The sequence below is a fragment of the Monomorium pharaonis genome, chromosome 6 (assembly GCF_013373865.1).
Source record: "Monomorium pharaonis isolate MP-MQ-018 chromosome 6, ASM1337386v2, whole genome shotgun sequence".
Taxonomy (NCBI): Eukaryota; Metazoa; Arthropoda; class Insecta; order Hymenoptera; family Formicidae; genus Monomorium; species Monomorium pharaonis.
In genome coordinates, this window is record NC_050472.1 from 19,164,917 (window position 1) to 19,171,924 (window position 7,008).

A 7,008-nucleotide genomic window follows, 5' to 3' on the forward strand; every position below is an offset into this window, starting at 1 on the left:
ATCGTCACGCTGTCAATGGCTTCGCATAAGTCGAAAAACATTATATTTATAAAATATTTATAAAATATATTTAATATTTATAAATGTGTTTAAATGATTGAAGGTTATAGAAACGCAGTACGAGTGCGTTCTTTTAATCATTCTTTTAATCTAAAATATGAATCGACTGCAGTCTGATATGTTTACAATTATTCGGTCTCTGCAAACGACGCACGCATTATCGCGACGCGTGCAACAAAGTGTCTAAATTCCTTGAAATTCGATCTTACTAAATTAATATAAAACGCAATTTTGACAGTTTTGACACAGATATAACGTAGGGCATTGGGCGCAGGACACAAATAAACAAATATTAATATTGTAATTTTTATATTATTATAATTTATTTATTTATTTATTTATAGAATATGTTCAAAGTATCCCCCACCGTTATCCTCACATAAACTGCACAAAACTTTCTCTTACTCTACGTAATGTTTGGGGTGTTATTTGCAAACATGCATTTTGTATTCGATTAATTAAATCGTTTCTATTCACTGGCAGTGCTTGGTATATTTGGTCTTTCAAATAACCCCAAAGAAAAAAATCTAAAGGAGTAAGATCCGGAGATCGCGGCGGCCACTCCTGGAAATCACTGTGAATTCCAATCCATCTATTGGGAAATTTACGGTTTAGGACAGTACGGGAGACAAGCGATGTATGGGCGGGATGAGACCATCTTGCTGAAAAATCATTTCGCCTCTTACAATTAAAGGCACGTCCTCTAATAGGTCAGATAATGTATTATCCAGAAAATCAGCATAAATTTCGCCGTTGATATTAATATTTTCAGGAAAGAAACATGGTCCAATAATCCTGTCATCGAGTATGCCCATCCAAATGATGATCATATCAATCAAATGATGATATCAATCAAAATGATCGCCCGAGTAGATCACTTTTATTTAGACGCTACGTCATGCGTATGTGTGTCGGTTTTCTAAAGCCTATGGTTAGACGAAGGTTCTTTCTGTCAAAATGTCCTACCATAACATCCAACAGACTAGAGAGAAAAGGAAAGGTCAGTTTGCCAAAGCAAAGTGATTGCTCAGATGGAATATTGCTTGGAAGCAACGGCAAAAAGAAGAAAAATTGCCAAGGAGGTTGGTTATATGTAAAATTTGTATTACGCCGCATGATCTCCGCGATTCCACATCAAACATAACCTACTTGACATTTTAGTGACAAATATCTTTAAAAAACGGTCGGCTATTAACATTATTCTTGTAATGAATGCAAAGGTTATGATTCCATCTTTCTACTCTCAAAATTTTGTTACTCTCACAAATGTTTTCTTCGAAAAAATACACTTCCGGTGAGAAATCGTACAATTCCCATAAGAGCAATATTAATTAGCTCTACAATTGCATTTTTCTTTAATATTTAATCGGCAATACGGTCTAAAAGTTCGTGTACATACGTATTTTAACACCCACAACAATATGTGCAAGTATTAGGACCATTTGAGATATTTTGTAAGTATATCGAGCCTCCTCAATATCAATCTGCGAATTGGACTTTATGAACAATTTTTTTTATTGCTCTATCTATTATCTGTTGTCATGCGTATATGTAACCTAAATTTTCGTAGCGCATATTCGTCTGAATTAAGCAAGCTAATTTTCAAAAGCCGAAACACTTTTTTCCCCCGCCGTCCACCAGTATGGATACGAATTTCGTAAGTCCAAACTGTAGATCTCTTATATTAAGCAAACATCGTTATGACGTGACCGCGAATTAATCATTTTTCCATTTTTGATATAAATTCTACCCCATAGACTGGTGTAATAATACGTATACTTTTATTCTGGAAGATTTCCATATCAATAAAAGAGATAAAAATATAAAGAGATAAAGATATCGAGGTACATAATTTACTGTCCGTCTGTCGACAAAACAGACGTCAAAACAGTCGGCAAAATGGAGACGAAATTTAAAAAACACAAGTATATTTCAATCATCTATAACTGCATGTAAAAGAGAAACCGTGCGCATATCATTACGTGTAGTTCATCGTAGCTGATCGCCTACGTCGGATGGTAAGCGCGATGATTGCGTCGCCCCTGTTTACCTCCTATACTCGTCCCCGTAATTCGATAACTATTTCCTTTTGTAATTCAAAAAGCGAGCTGCAACAGAAATTTTTGTAAAAAAGAAAACTGCCTTAGCATTGTTGAAAGAATATGTATTTTCAAGCGCAGCAATAACGTCACGTTAAATGGCTTGTACATACATGTTGACGGGCGTGTCGTGAGACACGGGTTTTTTTTTTTTTTTTTTTTTTTTTTTTTTTTTTTTTTTTTAACGAGGGGGAAATGCAGTTACGCACACTCATCTGGCCGTCCAGATGGGTAGTGTGGGACTCGTGGGGCCCAACATCGCAAGAAGGGACCAAACCTGCCTAACGTAATAGACGGGTTTTGATAATTCCTTCAGCCGACGAATAGGCCCACCCTACCCACTAAAACCCCCTCCCTTAGCATTCTCTCTGCGTGTGTATACTTTTTGCTTCTGTATTTTTATTATTGTTCTGTATTATTTCGTCGAAAACCAACCGAACTTTGAGAGCTTCCGCTCAAACGTTACTCTCGCTGTCAGATTTCTCAAATTTCTCGTCCAATTTAATAGTTCCTATGTCCGGTAGTTTTTCTGAAAGAGAAATATATCTTAAATTATTTTAAATAATAATACGTATAGCTTCTAACAACTAAATTCGTATGTTCGAGAATTTCTAAAAATGCAAATATGTAAATCTGAGTTTTATTTGGACGTATTTTCCATCTGCTTTCCATGCATTTAATTTCATTAAATTCCGACAACAGTAACATATGATTTAGTAAATCGCGTTACCGTTCTGTAAACTGGCATTCACGGCCAGTCAAGGAGTCCATCTGGAATTTTCTTATCGCCTCGGCGCATTCATGACACTCCTCCATCTGTTGATCGTATTCTCGACATTCCCCACCGCCCTTCTTCGACGACGGGCTATCGTAGGTTCTGTTTCTGTATCAACGTATTCCGTCGTTGCGCTGGTTTGAATACGCGTGCCAAGGTCGACCCCGGGTCGACCAATTTGAGGCGGAGTGACTTTAGCGGAGACGGGACAGGGCGGCAGATCGATGCATGCGATATCTTCGTGTTCGTGCCCGACGCAGATGCGTCCGCCGAATGCAGGCGTCGGATTCGTGCAGGTTCGCCGACGGATTTTCATCGCGGAACCGCAAGTCTGAGAGCAGGCTGACCAAGCTGACCAATCGGTCCAACCGCCGTGAACAGTGCAATTTGTTACTCTGACGCGCATACCCGTGCAACTCTCGCCACCGTGCTGTGGCGGGGGATTATTGCATTCCCTGGTCTGACAATGACACGTGTCAATTTTCTGTAGATCGAAATTTCAATGTTACACCTAAAAATTTCACAACTTTGTCGTTCGATAAAAAAGATGTTTATTTCAGTTTATCTAATATCCCAAATATTTATTTTATTTATTTTATGTTAAAGAGAAGCTGTTTATTTATGACTAAATTCTTTGATCACCTTTTATCGATTTTAATTGCGAAAAAAGAGAGAAAAATCCTTAACGGTACGATGAACGTAATAAATACATATGTCCACGAACCTCCGTGTATTCGCTATGCGAGTCCGAGTGAGCGGGACCGTGTCCGGACGATTGATCCGATGTGCCGTGTTGGCAGGGCGACCAAGGACTCCACGCGCTCCAGCCTCCGTCAACAGGATCGGTAAGTACCGGACACTTGGTGGCCTCCTGATGCCAATGATTTGCCAGGTAATTTTGCTGCGGTGCCTGCTCGCACTTCATGATATGCTCGTTCCACCCGCAATATGGTTCCTGAGCGTTCAAGCACGCTTGACGGCTCCGGTGACGATAACACTGAACGGCAGGTATGCTAAACGACAGAAGGCATTACGGTGCGGTTTAGCGAACCATTTAGCACAAATAATATTTGCCGTTTACGATTGTGTACATAATTTACTACTGAATGGCGTATCTATTTGCGGCGACGTGATTTACATTTAGATTATATCGATTTATTCTTATTTTTGACAGTTTAATGTTTACGAGGCTGACAAAATTTTGCGACCACGATAGGTGTTGTTGTCTTACCGCAAGACGCCAAACTCCATGCCGACGTAAAGGCTCTGAGTATTCGTAAGGAACTGCAGGGTGATCGGTGACGAGGGCAAGGGTCCCCAAACTTCAACGATGCAGGCCTTCTGAGTTGTAGGCAAACCGAGATTTTCTTGATTAGACCAGTCGCCGTGGCTACATAAAGAACGGTCACGCTGGTGTGCAGCTTGGTCGGGGTGACGTCCACCGCGATGTGAGTGAATCGTTCGAGGGTTGCGGTGTGCAGCGGCCCCAGCATCGTGCTTCGCACCGCTTTGTCCATCAGCTGATACCGGTAACTGTTCACAATCTCGTCCGATGCACTGCTGGACGGAGGTCCGCAGTGTTGACGATGATGATGGGCGACAGATCTTCTTTTCCAGGCGGCGCCCGCATTGTTTTGATACTTGAAAGGCCCATTAAAACTGGCGAGAACGGCCGACATGTTGAACGCGCAGATAGCCGAGCCTGCGATGCCGTTACTGCGGCGGTAGGAAAAAAAAACAGAATTACATCTAACGCCAGTTTCTTCTTCGAGAAATAATAGTTTTCGCATGCGAAAAAATATTCCGTTGTAATCGAGCGATACGAAAGAACGTTAAGGGCCGGGAAGAACGCTAAAATGCCCGTCAAATTTGATCGGGGTCAATAATGTAGAGTCATTCGTGCATATTATTAACAAGATTTCATATGTGTTTTTGTTTTATAGATTTGGAAATCCTTTTTCAGAATTAGAGTATACGTATTAATATATCATCATCGTATGAACTGGATCTGCAATTATAAAAATTTAAAGAAGCTAATCCTTTTTTCTATACTTTTAATCTCAGTTTGAGTTACACGATATCGTTCGTATATGTTATCTATAGAGGAATACAATTTCATTTTGAACATATATGTAAATGTATATCTCGTAGATTTTGTATACTGTCCAAGTATCGTCATCAAGTGACAGCTTTACGTACCAAATGTGAAATTTTTTTTCGTTTCTAATATCAATTCGACCGTATTTTTTTTTTAGATTTTAATCCGTACTTTGATTCTGTAAAAGGGTTTTGCGATTCTACAAAGTCAATTAAAAAAAAATTAGTTTATTTAAGAAGTGTTGGTAAAACAGACGACTTTAAAATCCCCTTAAGATGGAGAAATTAGCGATCGTGCATGCCACAACACCAGTAAAATGATGGACTTTGAATAACTCGACATATTAAAAATAAATGGCTTGATTGTGTAAATTTCTACATAAAAATGCTAATTCGGGAAACGTAACGAGTCACATAAAATATAAATAAAATTGCTAATTTTTCGATTTCCTTAAATACTTCATTGCTTAATTAATATTAATTAACATTGTTTTAAATCTTCCTTTCATAGTCGCGCAATAATTAATAAGTTGGGTTAAAAATCAATTTACTAATAAGTCGACAAAATAAAATCCGCGTTTGTTTATTCCTTTAATCAATTTGTCATTTACCGTCTCTTGCTTCCATTTGAGATTTCTCGTGAAATATTGCACACAGACACAAACAGACGATAATTAATGCGCCTTCGAATTAATTGAAGTTAAACGATACTCACGTGGGAGTTGTGAAGGTCGCGTAAATGATCCTCTTTTCTGGATGATAGACCACGCCTTGGATCTCATCGTAATAGAATGGGAACTCGCCGGGGAGAGAACAATTTAAGCGGGCCTTGCTAAAAGTTGTCCACACGTTTTTCATCGTGATCTGCCCACCTCGATCATTTTTGCAGACCCTCGCTATCCTCGAATATATTTTCTTGCCGCAGTTGATGTATTCCACGGCGGATTCGCGAAATAGAAAGTACACGTGATCCTCCGTCTCGAAACTGCCGACGAACTGCGAGTTGTCGCTCAGCCACCTGGAATCGTATTGTTGAGTCCTGAGATTCGGGGAGGCCAGCGTTCTGTAGATCGCAGGATCGTCTTCGGAGAAATCGGTCCGTGTGCCGGCGAAGAGTCCGTCGGAAAGACCCTTCGAGAGAAGTGCCGTGGCGTTCGCATGCGGCGAGTACGGGCATATAGCCACGCCCGACGTCTCGCTGGTCACGCTCGTTATATTCTCGATCTGTCGCCACGTGCACCATGGGTCGAATGCGTAAGTGCCGCAAGTGAAGAGGTTCTTGCCCTTGCTGAGGAGCACCTTGATGTAATTATGACAATCCTCGGCGCTCTGGCCCTTAATACGACAGGTGTTGACCTTGTCCTCCGGCGCGGACCAGGAGGCGCGCTCCAGGGCCGTCAGCGACGTCAGCGTCAAGCGGTACAAATTATCCCGCGCTCCGACAACGACTTGCTGTCGCGCCACGTCGAAAAGCAGCTGAGAATAAGTTGTGACCCCCTCTTGTTGAAAGGTGTTGGTCTCCGCTAAACCTTCGTACGAGATGTGACGAAAATCCTCGGTAGCACGAGCGACGGTGACGAGGATCTGTAACATTATCGGGTGCAGGATCCACCGCTTCATCTTAATTGCGTGCGGTTCCCGTTTCGGCGCCGAAACTGAGAGGGAGGAAAACAAATTCGGTCAATCAACAATCTCGTGGTCCCAGCGTCGGCGTGGCAGCTGTAACAATATGATTTTGTCTTTTACCTTTTAAAATTCTCGTTTAGCGTACATAGAATAATAAAGCACATAATTAAACCCATAACATGAAACAGTTAGTAAAGCATGAAATGTAAGATTTTTATTTCTTACATTTAAATTAATGTACAATTATTTAAGAAGAAAAAAGCGTGTGCCAATTATTTTGTTAACTAGTTATTAATATGAACGAAAGAGATGGATATCGTTGTTCCTTCAAAGGATGCCAAAGTGCAAGTA

At 40.6% G+C, this 7,008-nt stretch overlaps 1 pseudogene; it reads right to left on the minus strand.

The window, feature by feature from the left end:
* Nucleotides 1-2,347: 2,347 nt before the first annotated feature.
* LOC118646037 lies at nucleotides 2,348-6,685 on the minus strand (annotated as a pseudogene).
* Between the last annotated feature and the right edge of the window lie 323 nt (nucleotides 6,686-7,008).